The following is a 22,230-nucleotide window of genomic DNA, read 5'->3' on the forward strand; positions in this document are numbered from 1 at the left end:
GATTGAAAAGAGATGGAGAAGGAAAGACTGGTGTGGAGTCAAGGCACCACCTTAAGATATAAAACCGAGGCCACAGCTGCTGTCAGATACAGGACTCCTGCCAAGCTCTGCAGGCTTTCTGCCCATCCAGACAAACACAAGCACTCGCTCCCTTTTTGTCTTGCTTTATATTCTCCTTTGAACTTTCATTTTATTTACTAGTCTCAGCTTTCATCCAGATTGTTTTTCTGAGAATATTCTTAAATCTTGCTACATGATTTTTTTAAAATTTTTTTATTGGAATCTCACTACTAGTCCCTGTTTACTAAAAACTTAATAAAATCAAGTAAAACGCAGGTAATATGTCAAATAAATGTAATATTGAACATTTCTTGCAATTACAGTGCAGAATAAAAGAGGAACAAGTACTTATCTACTCTCTCTGATCAGGTGTCTCCTCTGTGAGCTTTTCCAGCCCGGAGATTACCCCCACTAATCCTAACAATAGCACTGTGCAGCTGGTTTTAACAACTAACTGCACCATTGTTTATGTTGTCATCCCTGCTGAATCGTACTCATGAGGAGTAACCATTTTAGTGGATTTGCATTTACTATTTCAGGGCCTTATACAACGGATGAAGACCCCCTCCTCCAATGATATGTGCCATGGGTATTATGTTCTATTTCTGAAAGACGGAAGCAATGAAAAGGTTTACAAAAGCTCATATGGATATACAACAGCAATAAAAGCAGTTTACAGAATGAAATGAAAAAAAAAAATTAAGTGGATACATATTGGATACACTTTAATAAATGAACACATTAAATTACATTTATGAAGAATATATTAAAATATGTTGTCATTGCAAAGAGATTAATGTAATATAGATATTAAAGCCTATTGAAATGTTAGGTTTTTTTCATATTATGCAATGAATAGTGACAGAGTGCACATAGACGGAGAAGTTGTTTCATAGTTTGTGCCAACCAGTTTTCTTTGACAGGTGAAAATCAAAAAAATAATATTAGCCATCACCCTGAACAAAGGGTTACAATCTAGTTACTTGTGTTGGGTGCTACACTTAAGTTTTTGGATGAAAAAAAAAAAAAAAACTTAAGCATTATTATGTTATTCTTCATAAAATAGCTGAGATATGTGTATCTTTGCTAAATAAAGTGAAAAGGCATCTCCTCACATGGTTAAACTTTAAAATTGAACTCTTTCACATAATTAACACTAATATCTAATAACACATCTCTTTGAAAAAACTAAATAACAAAAAATAAGAAGTTAAACTTGTCCTTTTTGGTACTGTAGTTGTTTTTTTTGTCTGTTTTTAAAAGTGCAGTTGTTATGGTTTTCTTGATCTTTTATTGCTCTCAGAAGGCAGATACCGTCAAACTCACTGAATTATTTTCTCACATCTTCGTCTCCCTGCATCGTCTTCACTCGCATTCATTCTCTGCCACCTGCACACACTCACATCTGTACACTTCCATGACACAAAAAGACTGAGTTCTGATGAATAAATTTGTATATTTTAGAACCTATCCCCATTTCAGAAAGTATCCTCCAGAGGCCCCTGCCTTCTTCTCTCATGAGTTCCCCTGCAACCCAGTGGAGTCATTAGTCTGCTTGCTGTGTTGAACTCTTTAATCATCTGTGTGTTACATAAAAAGGGGACTATTCCTCAGTGACACACAACGGCATGCTCAGTTAGGTTGGGGCTCGCTTTGATGTGCACAGGCTGTTGTGTTGTGTCTGTGCTGTAGGCTTCTTCTATCTCACTTTTTCCATTACTTTGTGGATGTCAGTCTTCCTTCAGTAAAGTTGTAGTACAGTCTGCTGCTAAAAAAGAGCACCATTTAGTAGCACCTGGATGGTCATTGTTTCTGTGCAGTAAACACATAAGCTAAGTACTTTAAAACGTCCTTATTAAGACCTCTGTTTCACGACTGTAAACACTATTACAAAGCTTTTGCTGATTTTTGACCAAATTTGCAAGGATTCCAAGCCAGAAGAGAGCAATGATGTTGGCAACTTCAGCATTGATGATAGTGTTTTTAATTTGTCAAAGACAATAGAGTTAGTCTTACAAGGACACCACACCAGAGCAGTCTAGTTCCAAGTTTTAAAAAGCAGCATGTTTGTTATTTATTTCAATGCTAACTATTAGTACCAATGCAAGGTGATAAATACGCAATTATTTCTTATGTGTTCAAACATTGAGGGGATTTGTTCTTAGGTTCACAGGCCTATGTGTGCTCTTGGTTTGATTAGACGGAGTCATTTTGAATGTTGAACTCAGGGCAGTTATTGGACCTCAGATTTTCTGTCAGAAGACCAAAAACGCTTTGCTCTTTCCTGTTGTAGATTAGACTGGGATTAGAAGAGATTGTACCATTCCAAACTGGAAAACCAGTGCAATTGGCTAAATAATGGCAGCAAAGAATGCTGTGTCTGTTTCTTTTTATTTAATGTGACTAATGCTAAGTTAATATATTCACAAATCTAGATTGTTCCAACAAGCTTTTCCGTGAGATCTTCACAAATGTTGTTTTATTTATCTTCATTTAAGTGCACCATTTAGGGCTACACACTGGAGTAGACAGTAGTAATGTTGCTTTGTGGCAAAAAAAAGTTCAGATTCTAGGTCAGTCTGACCTAGAATCTTTCTGCATTGAGTTTGCATGTTCTGCCTGTGCGTCAGTGTGTTCTTTCTGGTTAGTCCAGTTTACTAAAACTGTCTGTTAGGTTAATTGGTCTATAGATGTTTTTAGGTAAGTGTTCATGGTTGTTTGTCCTTTGTTTCACAGTGTTACCCTGTGATGAACTGATGCCCAGTAGCAGATGAAGATGGGCACCAGCCCTTCCATGACCCTGCAACAATAAGCAATGCATGCTGCATTTAAATTTTTGGGTTTTGTTTTTTAAATCATGTTTTAATTCAATAATGTTTTAATTTACTTCTTTGCCTTTATGAGGCACTTTGTGATTTTACTTACAGATGTTTCAAAAAGGCTTTAAAATGTGCCCTATTGTTGTGGTTGTTTTGAGCACAGTTGGTGGTAGCACGCGAGCATAAAGCGGGCCTCTTCATTATTGTTTTTAAAGATGCACTTTATTTGCACTCTGATGCTGAATTTTCCAATTTCCCAGCTATAAATTCAGCAAGTACGCTCTTATGCATTTAGGAATGTAATGTAAAAACTGAGAAAAATACATTGTAATCACCAAACAGTAAGTCATACAAGTTATTAGATATTATCCACATTGCTGCATCTTATATTTCAAAAACATCGTCACAGTTGAAAGTCTTTAGGGATATTTTAACATTTGTCACCAAAAACGGACAGTTACAAAGTGAGGTATACTGTAAATGTATCAGAAAATTGCAGTTTTTCCAAAATATCCTCTATAGAAACAAAGCCTTAATTGACAGAAATAATATTTGTTTCATAATTCTCTTTTCGTTTTGTGAGATGTACAAAAATTCTGTTCAAATGCAAACAAATGCAGGCAAGTATATTCAGAACTAATGGCTCCATTATTCCAAAGGGACACAGACAGGCGCCTAAACTGCCATGGTATCAGGTTGCTGGTCTGTCAGACACAATGGTGAGGAGTTGCTGCGGGGCTCCACCTGAGAGGGCAGAACAATGGAGTCGCAGTGCAGACGGAGCAGCAGAGGGCACAACGAGCCGATCTGTCAGCCTGGCAGAGCTGCATTGACCCACTCCAGACTAAGACCCTCTCCTTGTACATACAATGGAGGGTGGGAGGTCAAGAGCACAAGGAAATGGTGGGGAATTCCCAGCATGCCATAATAAAATGGAGTTCTCTATTTTGGTAGCTGTAGGAATGGGACACAGTCCGGCTACACCCAGAATCACATCACAAGTTTCAGCGATTACAGTGAAGTCATACCATGCAGTTCAGGATAATTAATTTATGCTTCTGCGGCCGCTGCTCATTACCGCAGAAAGGGAAATAGCTCATCTGTCTGACATTTGATCTCGCGTTGCGGGACAAATACCATGCATTCTACTTGGATCCAGCAGAATATGCTTACAAATGTCATTTTAAAAGGGCAAAAATATTTTGAATGTGGGTCACTATCAGAACTTTGTAAAGTATAGTGAAATGTTGTGGTCTAAGTAAGTAATTGAATACGGCGAAAACTGACTGAATCACATTGAGCCGTGACATCCTACAATTCTTCACAAACACAAAGAAGAGCACTTTAAACATGATTAGCTCAAGGTTCATAAGATATCAAAAAAAAAATTATTTTCTTGCATTTTATCTATCTCACACAAGTACTCAGCCCCAATGCGTTCAAGGGGACTAAATGTTTCGCTGGGTGTGCATGCAATCTGAGGTCCTGAAGACTGCTGCCTTGAGAGTGTGGAGTAATGTGGGACTGTGAAAGCCAGATTTTATAAAAGCTCTTAATAAGGCACAGTGTGATATATAAGCCCACAGGCAGTAGAGATCTGTGTGCAAACACTTGAACCACTCGTGAGATAGGGCAATCTGTGTGTTGAGCTCTGAAAAGCCTAACAACTCTGTTATTTCACACATGACCCTATTTGGCCTCTCTGATAGCCTTAATTTAGGAGCTGAATTTGATATAGTGCAGCAAATATTTACTCAGGCACATTAAGTCTGTTTACCAGGTATGTTATGGTAAACAAACCGCAATGGTGTACTGAATGTAATAAATGTTAAACAGTGTGCGCAATTATGTACTTCACATGCTTAGCTGTGCACGCTGAAAGCATGCCTTGTGGACCTGAGGTCTATTTTGACAGATCGTTATGATCCTTCCTGGCCACCTAGGGTTAGAGTCAGAAATGACCTGTTTATGGATATCAATGGTGGATGGCTAATTTTAGGCCATATTTTAGTGCAAAGAAAACATTCATCCCAGAGAAAAAAAATGTACAGTGCAACCAACTACATGGCAGTGTTTGAAGATCGTCTTCTGCAAAACTTTCCAGCAGATTATTTTTCCCATTAATGTCTCAAATATTTCTTTAAATTAAAAAAAAGTAGAACTAGGCCTAAGTTGGGAATTTTGCCACTGTCTCTAATAATTCCCTCTGAAAAAAATGGACAACTGTGAGTTATTCTTATTTGCCCATTAAAGTTGTGTTTATGAGCTTCATTCTGGATTTTTGTTTGCCTTTCCCTTTTGGATGAGCATACAACTGAGCTAGAAATATTTACTGAGGGAAAGCTTGTAAAAGTTGATTTTGTGCAGTTTGATGTTATTAGCAAGCTCAATATTTCTGGATATTTAGCTTAACAGAGCTAGTTAAGCTAATTCAGACTAGTTTTCTGACATGGTTTTGACTTAAACATAGTTCATATATTTTAAATAGCGTTGAGGCCAGGACTTGGGGAGGTATCCCCAAAAATGTGATTTTTAGCCTGTTCTATCCCCTAGCTAGCTGATGTGTGTTAGGGATAAAGTTGCTGTATTATGTCACAATTAAATCCATTCTATTTAAATTGTCACCAAGAACAGAAAGGAAAATAAAAACTTTTTGTCAATTTGTTCCAAAATTGGCACAGGCAAGCTAAACAGAAATGGGTAGAGGTCAAAGGGAATTTCTGGAGTGCTTCTGAAGAAAGCTTTTAAGGTTAATCAAAAAAGAAGAGACCTGTTGAGCCACGATGACAAGAAGAATGTTTAAGAGTCAAAGTGAAGCTTTCTAACACTAAAGCAATTGCCAATCATGGTGGTGGTGGTAGTAAAAAAATGAGGTTTTTGTGGTTTTGATACATTGCATTGATTAAATTCAGTAATACTTTAACTGCACCTTACAAAAACTACTAGATGGTTGACTTTGGCACAGTCAGGATGTTGATCCCAAACGCTAATCATTTTTAGTTTTAGGTGTAATAAAGAAGGCAAAAGTAATAATCTTCTGGCTTCATCTTCATACAGATTTGAGAGTTATTTTTCAAAGCTAAGTAAGTGTAAACCAACCATTTTAAATTAGCCCTACCAATTGTGCCAAAAAGCTTAATGAGAGCTATAAAACTTGTGGCCCAGACTCAACCAGTTAATGTCAAAGATGTAAAAAATAAAGGAAGCAATCTATATAGTCAAGCGTCTATACATAATTTTCACCATGGGTGAACAAGAGTAAAGTCAGTTGTTTTTAAAATGCAATTTAACTAAAGTTTTTTATTTTTTTTAAATGCCAAAATAGCCTTTATTGTTTCATGTTTAGTTGTTAGCCTCACAGATTCACATTAAGGGGAATAAAGTTCACAAGGGTTCAAAAGTATACAACAAGTTTATCTTTTTCCCATGATGTTCAACTTGAAGTCAAAAACCAAGCCACTGTCCTTAAAGAGGATTTATTGCTACTCCTGCTGTGATTAATTTCCTCAAACTCGGCCTGCAAAAAGAAGGAGGCGGTGTGTGCAATCAGAAGAAAGTGGGGCATCAGCAGTCAGCTGCATTCGGATTATAAGTCAACATGCTTTTAGCTGTGCTGCCTGCTGAATCAGCGGTTTCTTCGAGAGGACGCTGAAAGATCCTAATCCTGTATATCCAGGTAACCTTCTTCAAGGAGGGGATGGGTGAAGGAGTCGTCCACTTCAGGGTCTCATATTCCATTGGGAGGTATTAAATTCTGCAAAAAAGTTAAGGCTAAAAAAAGACCTGCTTAAAAATGTTAACTTTACATCTTTTTGGCTGTGTTGTTCAAGAAGGAATACAGATTCTCTCCTAGTTTATTATAGTAGTAAGAAACAAGCTTTTCTCAGGACAGTGACAGCTTGCAGCATTGGTGTGAAAGGGGGAGAAGACAAAGCATCCCATACTCCGAGTCTGTGTGTGATTAATGACATAGGTGTGTGTTGCAGTGGGCACCCTTAGAGGAGCTACAGATCAGTCTTCCTGTAAGACAAATCTGACACTCACCAACTCACTGACTCACCTGCTACCCCCTCCACGCCATCAAACCTCCGGCTTCTTGCCGCCAAGTACAGCCGCACTCATAAATCATCCAAAACAAAGCATGTTTAATCTGTGACACGCAGGCTTGACACGCAAATTTATTACCTGTTGTGGGGAAAAACTGCATGTGTCTCCATGAGTCAAGCCTCTATTTACCTTCGGGAGACCAGCAAAATCTGGAGAGACAAAGTGTGCAACAAAGAAAGCTGATGATGGCAATGTCTTTCAGTGCAATCCTTGAAACAAAGGCTTGCTTTCCCTCACCGTCTCATGGTCTTTTCTCCGGGTGATGATGTGCTCTCATGACTTTCTCAACTGCTCTTGCCAGAAGATTTGGGGATTTTTCTTGAGCACATTTGTGCAACATGAATCCTGAATTATATTTCGAGGATCATGATTGCATAGCTGTTCTATGCCTGCCGTTACTTATGATGCTTATGTGAAACTAAGAGCCCGCCATAACTACAACTGTGGTTAAAGGCAAGGTTTTTAGAGTTCTCCCTGAAACAGTATTAGGTTATGTTTACACAGCAGGCAAATGTTATTATTTTTTGCCCATTTGCAACGCATGTCCGACTTTTTTTGTGGATATCTGAAAGGGCCAATTCTAATCTTTTCATATGTCATGTTAAATTGGATATGTATTTGTTGTTTTTTTTCTTTAAAATAATCCACATTCTAAACATTAATGTTGCATTTTAACAGACCTTTAGGTCACTGATGTGAAGTGTGCATCATAATTCATAAACAGTCCCCAGCTATGCGACGTCTACGTTCTTCAGCGCATGCGGGTCGCTTTGGGGTTCACAAAGAAGTCTCATTGCGATTGTATTTAGTTAGTAGTATGAACGACCACAAATGAACAACCTCTGTAACCCTCTCGCCCCTCGCACCTCCCAAAAATAGATTTCAGCAAAAATTAGAATTGAACATCAAACCTGCTGTGTGTAGTATATATGGTTTTAAAACATGCATAGAAACAAACATGGAAACCAATTAAGTTAAAAAATGCCAAAGACTACTTTTTGGGCCCAATTTTTTTTTCTTACATTATTCTGGCAGTTGGATATTTGCACTGTGTGCCCCTTATGTTCACCCTTAAAATCCATCCAAAGTTTACTGTAATACCAAAAAGACCTAGTTTGTGACCTGATTGGAACTTCTTTTTTAAAGGAATGAAGCTTCTGGTAACGAAATTACGCCTCCCCTCCCCCCTCCCCCCCTGTTTTTTTTAATGTGTCCATATATCATAAGAGCAGACTCTCGTATCCTCTGCCTTCTTGGTAAGCAAACAAACAAAACCTGACAAGCTGAATTAGCATAGCTTGATTTGTCATTATACCCGCATGCAAAAGAGAAATGGCTGAAAGGCAAAAATTAGAGTGGTTTCTCCCACACACGTCTTTTCGCAGACTTTCCTAATCCAGCCTGTCCTCGACATGTCTTTTCACTGTAAATTGTGGGAATGAGAAGTGATGGCACCTGCTCACCGATGCTGCCAATGCTTGAAACTCACACTTACACAGACACATTCAGACACATTTTTGCATATGATGCAATCAACATGTCAGAAAATCTGTGAAAGTAGCCAACAGTGAAATGTACAAAACGATAGCTCAGTATTATGTACCATCAGAACAAATCCACTGGAAAACCATTTAAATGCAGCTGAATCCGGATGACTTTCTCCCAAGAAATATACTGACTGGCATTCAATATTAGAAAATTGTTCTGTGCAGCTGAAATAGTTCAGATATGCTTCAGTAAATTCGAGCATCATAGAAAAAGTGAGTCTTCAATAACATGTAGATTCTCTACTCACGGACTGATTTATTTAAAATGTTTATTCCTGTTTACCTTGATGATCGTGGCTTATAGCCAATGACAACTCATAATTCATGCTGAGATTCACTTTGTCTGGTATTTTTGTACATATGTTTTGGCAGTTCTGTGATCATGTTAAGCAGCAACTTATGTTAAAAGTGTTTAATTTCCGTTTGAAAGCTGCCTGCTTCCATGGAAGGACAACAGAAAATCGCTCTTATAAACATGTAATTACTAAAATCACGTTACCTTCACTTTGTATCACTCTGAAAAATGAACCAATTTAAATAAATAAATCCCTCCATGGGTGATACCACAATAGAGAGTGTTCATTTTATAGCGTTAACACCGGTGCTGTAAGTGGTCTGGTATGAAACGGGTGTGATAGAACAACGGTACCACAGCACTTTTAAATTTCAATAATCACAATACCGAAATTGTTTCCGTTGTTTTAAAAGGTTTATGTCAGTCTGCCTTTTCCCCATCGATACGCTTAGGGGAAATCCCCCTGCACCATAGGGGGTTAAAAAAAAAAAAGGCGCGCACATTGCGCAAAACTTTGAAACAGGAGAAGCGGGACATAAAACGGAGCGACGAACTAGATGTGAATTATGACATAAAAACAGAGAATCCAACGCTGAACAGTGAAAAAATCAACACATGATGTGAAACACATGACGATTAGGCGGTGCAGCAGGTGATGAGTGAAGATCACTGGTGGTGAGCGTCAATTAATGATAAAATAAATCTAGCAACAGGAAAGAAACTAAAGTGGACATAGCAATAAACCAAGAGAGGATAATACTAATAAAAGGAAACTAAATAGAAATGAATGAAGAACAAAATGCAAGAATAAACTAAGAAACTAAAGTAAATGCAGAGGAATAAACTGGTATGGCAAGACCTTTCGAGCAATAATTAATACAGAGGTCTGTATGGCAAGAATAAACAGACACTATTTCCAGATAAAAGGTAAAATAATATTGTTGAAGTGCCATGGGTTTGTTGAGACCACATCTAATACTGAGAATAAGTATATCTTACAGACCATAACAGTAAAGAACTCATGACTTATTTATGTTTTTAATTATATTTGATATATTTATTTCTTTAATATTATTTTTCATGTCAGTGTTAATGTCATGAGGCTGATGACTCCAATTTGGAGAGGCCAATTAACCTGACAGTCATGTTTTTGGACTGTGGGAGGAAACTGGAGTACCCGGAGAAAACCCACGCATGCACAGGGAGAACATGCAAACTCCATGCAGAAAGACCGGGGCCGGGAATTGAACCCAGAGCCTTCTTGCTGCAAGGCAACAGCTCTACCAACTGCGCCACTGTGCAGCCCCATTTAAACCAACCCGATCTTCCTTAATATCTCAGGAAAGAGACAGGGTGATTTCCTCCATGCTACGTTGATTGATGCCAAAATTCATGCAAAAGATGCCCTAACCCACAAAAGATATTGGTCTTAGGTAATATTTGTGTTATGCAATATGCAATATTTTCATTAGCTTTAATTTGCAATCATAACTAAGGGCAATAAGCACTTGAAATAAATCCGTCTGAAATATGTTTTACTTTTTGAATTAAAACACGTAAATAAATTAATCTTTTGACGATTTTTCTAATTTACTGAGATGCACTGGTGTAATTGCCAGTCTGAAATTTGCTAATTTCAATCAGTAACTTCTCAGGCTGTGAATAATTTAAGTCATTACAGGTGATTAATTAAACAATGCTTGAAATTAGGTAGAAAATGAATAATGGTAAGAGGGGTTTAATTCCCGACCTTACTCAATTTTTAATGAGATTACTTCGAAGGAAACTCCATTTTATAAAAGGAATTATGGACTCGTGTGAATCTGACAGATAATTAAAGAACTTATGTTATTATCTGAATCTCGGCACATATGCTGGGGGGATGAGGGAGGCCATCAAGCAAACAAGACGGGATGGATGTTTAGAAGACTTCCCCTTGCAGTTGATAAGCTTTGAGCGTTGTGATAAACAGAGGCGAATGCATTAGGAAACCCAGGGGACTGGTAATCTCAGGAGGAATCATCAACTCGTCATAAAGACTTTTGCACGCCGCGGGAAGAGCACAGACGCTCACGACAGTCAAAGTTGTGCAGAAGAAAAACGAAGCAAGTTAAAAACATCAGAAAGCAAAAGTATAAGTTAGCTTTTTAACACAATACAACTTAACAAATACAGTAAGCCCTGCTGTGGCTTGTACATTTTACTCTCGCAGACATTTCCAACAGCTTCCTTTCTGCTGAGCCACAGATTTTTGGGGCAGGCACAGCTCCAGTTAACTGCTCCACTTTTCTCGGGAAACTTGCAACATTTCGAGTGTCACTCCCTAACACTTGTGTGCTATTCGGAGCTCGGAGGCCTTGGTTACTTTTAATTACAGCGGGTAATGAGAGAAGACTTTCAAACTGTGACTCATGGAGTATTTTTAGATCTCCATCTTGATTATCTAACACATCGCTGGTGTTGATTCTGTTACAACTTTGTTAGAGGACTTTGTACCTATGACATGATTAAAATTTGTCTTAAATCATTACTTAAATTGGTCAGTATTTATTTTATAAAGAAACTCTCTGAATTGTGGTTGGTATTGTTGGTGAACATAATTTTGACTCTTTGTTTTGAAAGTCATGTTGTTTTTAGAGAGTCCATATTAAAGATTATATAAATTAGCAGCAGGTGGTGGGCTGGATTTTCAGTGAAGTTTTCTTAATCAACCTTGGTTAATGAAATGTTATTTTAGTTTGATGATCAATTTACTCACTGAGAAAATCACAAGCCATTGTGCTTTCTCATTTCCAGACTAAATATCTTGTTTTTCCCATGCTCTAATATTATGGATCAAGCTTGACTTTTATATTCTAAAATTAAGCTTGCTGAAAGCACTTTTAATTGGACAGAAAAGAGTGTCTGGGTCTATTTGTGGTCTGGTGCAATGTTGGAAATGCCAGCTGTCGGCTCTGCATCAAAGCCTTGCTGGAACAAACCATTATGCTGCCCATCCCCACAGTTTGCTGAAATAGGCTTCATCGTTTACTGTGTCATACATAACCCTTCACAATTATTGGCAAGCCTTGTAAAGACATGTAAAATCTACTTACGATAAACCAACCATAGCAGCATAATATCCTAATAATGTCAACATATCATTGAAATATTGAAATACTTAGAAAAAAAAACATCATCGCAAACAAGTCCTGTAAAATAAATTGTCAGGGAACTTTTAGTTATTAATCCTTGACTGTTTCGGCAAAGTAAGACATGGCAAAGAAGTTTTTTTAATTTCTCTTAGCCACTCTTTCAAGATGGGAAAGACAAGATAATGTGCCATACAGTAAAGAATATGCTTATTCATAAGTCAGTCGGAGAGAAGCTAGAAGAAAATAGCTGATGATCCATTAAAAACTTTCAGAGCTCTGGTTAGAAAAAATTAAAATAATTAGACAAATTGGCAAACAAGACTGGATTTTAATTATTACCATGCAGAGAAAGGAGAGCAAGAGGTGTGTATTTCTGCATTTCCACTGCACATGTTAAAATGTGGAGCTTTTTGTACTGGGACTTCAGCTAAAACTACGTGCTTTGGTCTCAAGACAAAAAATACAAAAAAAATGCTACAAGAGTATCTGGCAAAAAAAAAAAAAAAACAGTGTGAGAGAACACTTGTCTTGAAACAAAACACGAACTCATCATTGAAACAGAAAGCTAGAAACAAAATCTGTCTTTTTCTTTGGCCATCTCGGTCCCTTGAACTATCTGAAACTTGTGGGTTGAAAGCACATAAGCAGAGATCCAGAACTTTTCATCTACTGCATGAGTGTCCAAATTGCAACTCAATTCAAGAATATAATTTTTAATTGCTAAGACTTGCTTGGTAAGTAAGGGACTTTTAAATTTTGTATCAATGATGTTTTACAGATTACTTTTCTATTCTTTCTTAGTTTTATTTTAAACTGCTTTTCAGTTAATAAAATGTTGATTTTGGCCCACATGGTAAGTTGTTTAGATTGATGTAGAGAAATTGTCCAAAGAGAAATGATCACAGATCACTTTTTCTGTTTGCTCTAACCCTACGAATTGTAGAATGAGAGTGCTGTCCAGTTTGCAAAAAGGAGTTGCAAAAGCAGGGCTATCAAAAAGGGTCAGACTGGTGATTTAGCAACTGTTTCTTAACATAGAATGTTTTACTGCTTGATAAATGTATAAAAATGTAAGGATTTTCTATTGCACTGCAACAACAAGTACATTAATGCTGATAGGAATTACAGAAAATGTAAAAATGCTGTGCACCATGAACTTGCTTCACTAGCCAGACTTTAATTTCACATAATAACTTGTAGAAAGATTTCACAACGGCTTCAAAAGTTTTTGTTCACACATCTGAAAGAAGAAGCAACACCTTCTGGAATTATGAATGACAGCTGTGGCTGATCCAGGGAGCCCTGAGCCAAGTCCCGTCACGTAACGCATGCTCGACATGTCGGCGTCCATCAGGGGTCCAGCTCTTCAAACTGCTCCTCCTCTTTGCTTTCTGCCTGTAGAGAAGCCAAGGGACAAGAGCAGAAACAGGGTGTGAAGACGGGCCCTCTCAGGACTTGAGGGGACATATTCAAAGCCAGCTGGTCTGGCTTTGAGGATGATCAATGGAGTGAGTGACAGAGAGGCAACAGAAAGAAGTGGAGAGCTGTAGAGTGAACTAAAAGGCAAGATAAGGAAAGTGAATGCACACAAAGGAGGGAGGTGGAGGTTGCAGCAGACTGTGAAACCGTTTGTGGAGCAACAACAGGTAAGAAGCTGCTGTTACACAAGGCTTTAATTTATTACAAAGGGTTTGAAGAAAAATATAATGTAGAGCTCAAGTGGAAAACTCATTTTCCACTTTTACTATTAGTGAATAGTATATAAATAAGCCTCGCAACCAAGTGTGTTATAGCACACAACCTTATTTACGTCTTTAAATAAAATTTTAGGAAAGAAACTAAGAACCTGTGATATGTTTCTGACATTGTGTGTCATGAATATTCTAGACATATGAGTTTTGGAAACTCAAAGATGCAGAAAGAGGCAAGTGGTGTGACCTCATTGAAGAGCCTGTTGGCGGCAGATGTTAACACACACACTTCTTCATGGTAACCCCAGAAACAAAACAGCTCTGTAGCATGAGGGTTAGAAATGTACCAAAAGACCCAACAATTCTTGTCTCCTAAAATAAAATTGTAAGGTATAGTTATGGGAATTATCTCAGGAATTTGATCAATTTGAGTGTACAATTTAGAAAAAATTCTTAATTTTTACAGCGTCCTGAATTATCACATTTAAACAATGTGCAAATGATGAAAAGAACAGAGTAAATACACTTTAGCGTCTTAAAGGGCACAAGAACAATCACACTCCCCCTACTTCCTGGAAAGTAAAGACACAGAAAGCTGCATGTTACAAAACTAGAAGCTCCCAGTCAAGCCACAAAACAGGAGAAAACATGCTCAGTGAAAATGGCAGAAAACCCGTGTGGAGTTTCCACTTTCTTCAAAGCTGGTTACTTCAGTAAGAAAGAGAAGAGATTCCACTATTGTGCTGTTTTTCCTCTCTAAGAATGTGAGTTATCTTGTGTAAGAAAGCCTCACACATCACAGGGGGAAAGAAAACATGGTGTGCGTTAGTATTCACTCACCTTTGCTATGACACCCCTAAATAAAATACATTGCAACCAAGTGCTTGTAGAAATAATCTGTTCAGTAATTAAAGTTCCCTGTGTGTAAATACAGCTTTCCTCTGAAGGCATCAGAGGTTAGTTAGAGAACATTAGTGAACAAACAGAATTGTAAAGACAAAGAAAAAATACAGACAGGACCAAGAAAAAAGGCTTACAGATCTCACACAGAACTGATCCGTCTATCCAGCTCTTTTACCATCTTGATCTGTGAAGGATCACGGAGGAGAGGTCTAGTGCCTCGAATCAGTCAACTGAACAGGTTGCCAGTCTATCACAAGGCAAGGCAGAAACAAGCAAAACACCCAACCATGCCTGCACTCTCTCAGACCAATTGGCTTGGCAGGTTCTTAGGAGAAAACCAGAATACCTTCAGAGAATCAAAGGTCGAGAACATGCAACTTCCATGCACAAAATTAAACCCAAGTCCTCCTTGCTACAAGCTGTTCAATTACACAACCTCTGTTCAATTCATTTTTCAAAAAGAGAGTGGCAAACTAAGACATGGCTATCAAAATGAACTGCCAAGGAGAGCATTGTTCAAAGAAGCAGTTAATAGGCCTGCAGTAACTCTGGAGGAGCTGCATAAATCCTTAATGTATGTTGGGATAATCTGTTGAAAGAACAAGTATTGATCATACAGTCCAGATCTCTGGCTTGTAGTGTGAGGAGTGTCAAAAAGTACAGTAGTGTTAAAAGAAAGTCGTGCAGGAGGTTCACCCATGTCATGGACACTGCAAACATGTGGAAAAACACACTCTCTAGACCAGGGGTGGGCAATCCTGGTCCTGGAGGGCCAGTGTCCTGCAACTCTTAGACGTCTCCCTGGTCCAACACACTTGAATCCAACAGCTGAATCACCTCCTCAGTGCAGTCAGGTTCTCCAGAGTCCTGCTAACGACTTCATTATTTGACTCAGGTTTGTTGAAGCAGAGACACATCTAAAAGTTGCAGGAGGCCTGCAGTTGCCCACCGTGGCTCTAGACTAAAACAGTAGTTTATGACGATCCTGTAAAATGCTATGTGAGACAGAAAAATTACACTGAACCAGTTGAACACACTCTTCTGAATGTGAAAAATAGTTTTAGCAGCACAGTGCTGTTGGGAGCAGGGAAGCTGGTTAGAATCGAGGCTAGTGGCAAGATTTGAAAAGCTTACTCAATCCAATTTGACTGACATTCAGATATTTTGCATAGAACACATAGGAACATTTTAGTTTCTGAATGTGGAAAACTGGTCGAGACATGTCTCCCCAAAATGCACATCTGTAACTGCAGTAAAACACAGTTCTGCAAAGTGTTGACTGAATGGGGTAGAATGGGTCCCATAATCAAATATTCATTGGTAACAATATTTACAATTTTTTAAAGCCATATACATTTTACCTTGAACTAGAGTTCAAGGTAAAATGCATATTACCTTGATAGTGTAAAATCATATTAAAAACTATCATATTACCTTGATAGTGTAGAATCAGAAGAAAAAAAATAAAATGCATTAACTTTTGTAGTGACAATGTAACAGAAACATGAAAAAGTCTGAGTAGCTTTATAAGCCACTGTGCAAAACAAACAGTCTGAACAAGATGTCCTTCTTTAAGAGCCCAGTAGATCAGTGGAAGTAAAAAAAATGTGCATGAAAATTTGTTATTTCAAATGCCATGTCTTTACCCCTCCTGTCAGAGACACTACTCCTTCAGGGCAAGTTTGATAACTAAGAATTACTCTCGTATGTTGGAGTTACTTAAATTTAGGATGGTAGAAATGTCAAACACAATAAAGGAGGAGAAAATGTTGCTAAGTCATAACCTCTGCTCCTGTATCTTATGTCTTTTTAACAACAAATTGTAATTTGGAATCGAGTTGAACATTAATGAATAGTGAGGCAAAACATTTCCCAGATTTCTAAAAGGCACCCCACATAAGCAGCATGAGAGGTTAGAGCATAATCCATCTGCAGAAATTGTTAAAACTAAGAATCTGCCTAATTTACTCATAAGCAGAAGCTGCTGAGACCTGTGTGACCTATATGTATCTTACATTGCACAGGGGAGGGAAAATAGCACTAATCAATAGCAAAAAACAGCTTGTTCTTAATCAAGATACTGTTTAGAGCTCTATAATCTATACATGGCCTAAGTGTTTCTTTCTGAGAATGTGTAATTTGGTCACTTAAGCACTATGTAATATTTTTAACAGACCCTGTTGGTAATTATTGTAAATAAATTTGAATTTAATGACTAACAGATATTTTTTATGAAAAAAGCTAAAAGTTGGGTGTCCTCTCTGTGTTATAAAACAACACAAAACTCTGACAAAAGATTCATATCTGAAACAAGCTCAACTGTAGAAAAAATGTGTTGTAATTCATTTACACCTACTAAAAGTGTTGCAGCTGCTTACATCTGTGATACAAAGAACGGGGAAATAAATTTAAGTGGAGGTTAGAATGAGACAAACACAGTGAGGCTGGATTATTTCTACTGACATGCTTGAAACCATGATCATGGTCATGGTTTCAAGCATGTCAGAGCCTCGAGGCTCTGACAAATGGACAAAGTTTTTCAATATGAAATGTCCCCTTTAAGGGTTTTTCACAGATTAAATAAATAAGAATGAAGAAAAGTGCTAAGCTGTTTAAAGATTCTGTTAGAAGGCATATATTTTTTAGCACTGAATAATGAGGTTTAGCACATAAACAGATCAGAGGGTGACCTTATGAGGAAGCAACATTTTGTCATGAAATTTTATTGAGGCACAGAAAATGCCCCGGGGCAGACACCTATGTCCCCACCTCCTTCATTGTAGGATAATAAATCTTAAGAAAAAATATATTATTGACTTTTGATTTTAGTATGCAACCCTGTGATTATCACTGCCCCCCATCTGGATGACCACCCTTTAGGAAACTGTCTGGATGCGCCCCTGTGATTACAGTGGTTTCTCACCCGCACCTGCTTTCACATACAAGGTAAACAGCACAGGCAGGGCAATCTCAACTCCGCTGATCTCCCTCACACACGTGACGTACTGCACTAATCCCTCCCTCTTCTGCTGATTGGCTGCTGAACAGACGCTGCGGATCAGTATTGGCCTGAGGATGTGGCCTTCAAACAAAATGACTGCTGCTGTTGGTGGAACTAATTACTGAAAATCCCGACGAGAAACTTTGGGAAGTGAATGCCTTTACTTGTATATTTATATTATGCTATAAATACCATTACATTGTAAAAATTAACCTAAAGTTATATTATATATTATATTATAATAACACGCCCAGGGGGTACAGTAAGAGTTATAGGTGAACAAAGGTAAGCACTACTTTTATTCCTTTTACACGTTTTTCCTCGGTCGAGTTTGCGAGCCAGAGAAAACTCCGAGGGAGGGGAGGAGGAGGAGGAACGGAGGGGAGGGCAGAGGAGGGACAGGCAGCTCGTCAGATGGGGAGGAGTCTCGTACTGACAAGAGGGAGATTGGCTTTTTCTGAGTTTGTCGGCTCCCCCTAAAATAGCAGTCAGCGTGTGAATGTGAACTGAAATTACGTTTATCCACTGGAGTCACCGATATAGAGTGTCTATATACAGCGACTGACTCGGGAGTAAAGGTGAGTAACGGAAATAGAAACAATGTTGCGGAGTGTGGCGGCGGTACTGTAAGCTACAGTCAGGGAGAGGGGAGAAGCGCAAGAGGGAGACGTAGAGTGGATTTGGGACACATTTTTTCACCTATCTCTACCTGCCTTTTCACAACACTGTACAAACTCGTGTTATTTCACGCGAGTAACAGTGAGCTGTCAAAGCCATAAAATGTTCAAGTGGGAGGTTAAAGGGTGCTGTTGATATCTGTCACTTGTGAGAGTTTGGCTGTGTTCATTACACACCGGTGATAAGTTCTCCTGTAGCTGCTTGTAAGACTTCCGAACTATTATTATAAAGAAAAAATCCATCAGAGTAAGTCATCTTGTCCGCAAGGCTTTGTAAAAGCGTCGCTAAACAGTAATCACTGTGTATGTAATAACACCGTTGAGCCACTGTAGACCTGCTCACACGGTGACTTGATCGTGATAATAGAAGTTGTCAGACGAGGAGTTGGCTGCAAATTAGTGTGTTAATGCTTTGCAGCTGGAAAAATATTCATTAAAACCGCCTTTAAAAATCCAAAAAAGTGTAATAAAGTCGGTTTCAGTGCATATTTGAGTTGATTTGACAGTATTATAAGAAGGTGGTTACTTTCCAGTGTATTTTAATAAGGTGACAAACCTGGTCCATCAGATTTGAACCTAACCATGTGAATTCAAGTGAAGTGTGGCAGAGGTGATCTTTATATGATTAACTTCTAACTTGTAMATAAGGTCTCACATTTTATCATCACAAGTGGGAAGTTGTAGGCAGTTTTTTTYCYCCTTTTTTTTGGTGAGGAGCTTCTAGCGTTGTCTTGTGGTTCTGTGAATTTCTGTCTCCCAGATGACCTTAACCTCCGGCCAGAGAGGAGAGTAGCCAGCAGTAACCTGACCTTCTCAGATGTTTCTAGTGTAAAGCGGCGCACTACATGTCGTCTTGTTTWATGAGCAGTTTTTATTTGAGATTGATCAAGAATTTTTCTTGATCGGCAGGTCAAATGTAAAAAAAAGAAGAAAAAATGTTACTCATTTAATAAATGTATCAAAATTACCTTCCTCATATTTTGTTTTAATAAGTATSTAAGCTAAGAACATATCTGTTGATGCACTCATTTGAGGTTATTAAAAATCACATCTGATGAAGGTTAAGGAAATACGGTTGAATGCAAAAAAAGCTGCTGCGATATAATTCAGTTTTATACGTTATTGTCCTCGGGGAGATAAAAAAAATAACTGATTATTAGTGCCTCTCTAGTTTTTAGTCACTAGAATAACAAATGACAGCTTAAAATGTTTGCTTGTTTCTCATTTTACAAGTTACTGTTGGGATAAAAGTGCTTTTTGTATATGCTTGATTGGCCTAGATGTTTAACTTGTTAATGTTTAGTAATTTTATGAAATACAATTGAACAACAAGTATTTTCAGTGCATTTGTTTATTGAGAAAAATATACAGTGTCACATTACAGAAACATACATTTGCTGTATTTTCCTTTTGTTAAGAAAATAACCAATTATTAATACTTCTGATAAAATTATTTAATATATTGATTATCACACCATGAGGTTAAAAACATGTAATTAYCACTATTTTGATACTTAGACACAGGCAAAGCAAACTTTTAGATTAAACACAATTACAACAGGGAGTCTTAACGAGCTGATAAAAGCCAGGCTGCAGTCACCTGCTTGTCATAAATGACATTAAACATTACCTTAATGAGAATGAAGCTKGAACTCTTTTCACTTTCTGTCTGTGTTTTTTGCAAGTGGAAGTATTTCCAAACAGATTAGTTTGTTTTCTTGTGAACAAGAGAGTATAGTGAATTACTTATGGCTAGCTGACAGGCAGTGCTTTGCAACTGTATGCTCCACACAGATGGGGAATATACCTTTCACTTCTCACTTTGTAGGTGAGAGAAAATTGTATCCAACACGCAGCTGTCTGACAAAGCAGGAACAGGTAGGGGAGGGGCAATCCCATTGTTTTTTTTATTTTTATTTKTTTAAATGTATTTTTCTTAAGTCACTSTGGMACYTTYTGTGGTATGTCARTTAAAGGACATTAAGCCACAGGAATAATATGACACATCATTYTAGTGGTTTTATAAATGCAGCTTTTTAAAACATTGGTTTTAACTGAGAATCTATAAAAAGCAAACACATAATCATCTTCGGCAAAGCTAGTAAAGATTGCCATTTTTTACTAAGCCGTGTATTTTACACATACAGAGTGAAATCAATGACAATTTCTTACGCCACCTGAGTTGCTGCAGCGGTATTAACGCAAACAAGTTTTTACGGTGCTTTTTTTATGTTACCACTATCCTGATGGCATGCACATTATCATACCAGCTGGTTGCCAGTGATTTCTTAAGCAAAGCATTAAAGCACCATCCAATCTGCAGTCATTAGCTTGTTCGCTGCCCCAGGCCTCATCAGTAATGGGTCTCGTTGCTGATGATCTGCGTCACGTGAGCTCTTATGTCTAATGTGTGGATGAGGGGTACTTTTACTGGGCTGAGATGAATACTGTGTTAACAGTTTGTGTCAAGTATTAGTCAAAGRGATGACTRTGAAGGCACACAAGATGTTACTTTCACATGCCTGCTTTGAAYTGTTGCACTTACTCCTCTGTCTTGCMGATAGAATTATTAGATTGYGTCCGGCAACATTTTATTAAACAGAAGATGATTTTTGTAGTAGATCACTAATGTTTATGAAACATCTTAGCCTTGTTATACATTGCATTTATGGAGTCCCTGCATGTCTCCTCAAATGTGTCTAATTGCTTGTCAGCATCTTTGCACAAGTTCTCAGTCAAAAGGGAGGAATGAGAGGTGGTGATGGTGTGAGGAATGGGCAGCTGCAGCATCTTTTACCGCTCTCCTCGTCCCTCTTGAATCTCAGTGTCTCAGCCTCTCCTTCCAGGAGAAATGTGGAGTGTGTGGGCGAGTCGGATCTGCAATTAACGCCGGTTGTCAGAAAGAAAACGCTGGCGTTTACACCATGCCTCTGAATCACTGAGTGAAAGTCTTTCTCCTCCACTCTTCTCCTCCCAGGACATTTTTTTTTTCCCAAGGAGGACAAAACACCAGAGAGCTGCACGCCAAGGATGCACTGAGTGCACAATAAGAGATAGATGCAGAACATTCTGGTCCAATAAAGAGGATAGTTTTTTTTTTCTCTGACTGATTGGTAAGCCAAGATGTTCTTTTATACTGCAGCTTTAAAGAGAAATTTAAAATCCTCACAGATATCACACAATGGTGTACAATGGAAGCTTTTTTGCATGTTATTTGAATTTCTTGGCTTTTTTGCAAAAAAAAAAAAAAAAAAACACGATGAAAAAAAAAACATTTGGATAAATCTCATACTGCACATTTGAGCTTTTGCACAAGTGGGCTTTATTTAAAAGTAAATACAACATTCAATTGTTTTGGTCAGATAATTGTGCGGTGAGACACCAAATGATCACTGAGTTTGTGTCGTCCCTGACGCCAAATGTTCTCATCTTTCCTTTTTTTTTTCTTTGTACGAGTCGTAAAATTARAAGTTTTGGGCACTATTTGAACTCAAAATAAAACAAGCTGTCAGAGGAAGGATAACACTCGTTGTCTCTGTTTAACTTTCCACTTGTTTAACCGGAGCGTCTTAGTAACATGAATCATTGTGTATTGGAGCTCCGTCATCAATATGGAGATTCCAGCGTTCCCTTGTGAGACCTGGAGGTTACATGCAGAATYTTGAGCCTGGCAGATAATGTTTTGGACCGCAGTTAACTGTAGACTGTTCCTTSTAAACAAAAGAGGGAATATTTTATTTTGATATGTCAGCACCTCAGATGTTTTGTTAACAAATAGCTGATTTGTTGAAATATTTGTACGATTTTAGATGATTTTATAGCATTTATATGGACAGATTTTTCAACATTTATACAGCTGAATTAATATCTTATGGGTTGCGAATGCCACGCTTGTGGAGATATTATGGTTTGTTTTTGGTTAATTTTGCTTGCTGGGTAATCCAGACAAAAGAAATTACCAATATTCTTGATAGCCCAAATAAGGTGTCTCCTTTA

At 37.9% G+C, this 22,230-nt stretch overlaps 1 protein-coding gene across 15 annotated transcripts in view; it reads left to right on the forward strand.

The window, feature by feature from the left end:
• The first annotated feature begins 13,346 nt into the window (after window positions 1-13,346).
• mef2aa (myocyte enhancer factor 2aa) overlaps window positions 13,347-22,230 on the forward strand; it is a 75,322-nt gene continuing 66,438 nt past the window's right edge. For 12 of the 15 annotated variants that reach the window (XM_008412373.2, XM_017305331.1, XM_017305332.1 and 9 more), the window contains exon 1: window positions 17,975-18,135. The gene's annotated coding sequence lies outside the window, so the exon portion shown is untranslated. Of the gene's footprint in view, window positions 13,609-17,974; window positions 18,136-20,062; window positions 20,113-21,188; window positions 21,348-22,230 lie in introns of those variants that run through there. The other 3 variants (XM_008412374.2, XM_008412371.2, XM_017305330.1) reach the window with 3 other exon arrangements.

This window comes from Poecilia reticulata, linkage group LG6 (genome assembly GCF_000633615.1).
Source record: "Poecilia reticulata strain Guanapo linkage group LG6, Guppy_female_1.0+MT, whole genome shotgun sequence".
NCBI lineage: Eukaryota > Metazoa > Chordata > Actinopteri > Cyprinodontiformes > Poeciliidae > Poecilia > Poecilia reticulata.